Source organism: Penaeus monodon, chromosome 28 (assembly GCF_015228065.2).
Source record: "Penaeus monodon isolate SGIC_2016 chromosome 28, NSTDA_Pmon_1, whole genome shotgun sequence".
Lineage (NCBI taxonomy): Eukaryota > Metazoa > Arthropoda > Malacostraca > Decapoda > Penaeidae > Penaeus > Penaeus monodon.
This window is the reverse complement of record NC_051413.1, coordinates 31,257,744-31,258,228: the sequence shown is the minus strand read 5'-3', so window position 1 is coordinate 31,258,228 and position 485 is coordinate 31,257,744. Positions and strand designations below refer to the sequence as shown.

Here is a 485-nt window from a genome sequence, read left to right as displayed (position 1 = left end):
TACCATTTCCAATTCCCATGCAAAGCTATCAACAATAATCCCATCTAGAGCGACATGGCAACTATCCCTTCACCTAACTTCAGACTCTTGCCATACAGATTAATTTCGCCCTACATGAATAAACAAATAAAACTACTACATGCTCTCAAAAAAAAACATAGAAAAGGGAGAAACCAAAGAAGAGAAAACGGGGAAAAATATAGTGGCAGCGGTGGGATTCGAACCCACGCCTCCGAAGAGACTGGTGCCTTAAACCAGCGCCTTAGACCACTCGGCCACGCTACCGCAGCATACCTCTGGAATGCCTGGCTGTTAAAATCTTGTTCATTAATGATAATGTAATTGGTTTTATTGAGGTTATGTTTCATTATGTAGGAGTTTTTTTTTCGAGGAAGTCTATTTTGGATGTTCTCTGTGCTCTGTTGTAAGGAGATGTGATGTCCTTTTACTGTTATCAGTCTTTGCAGGATTTGTATACCCTCTCT

General features: G+C 40.6%; 1 non-coding gene across 1 annotated transcript; it reads right to left on the bottom strand.

The window, feature by feature from the left end:
- Positions 1 to 203: 203 nt before the first annotated feature.
- Trnal-aag lies at positions 204 to 285 on the bottom strand. Its single transcript has one exon. It is a non-coding gene; the product is annotated as a tRNA-Leu (tRNA).
- Between the last annotated feature and the right edge of the window lie 200 nt (positions 286 to 485).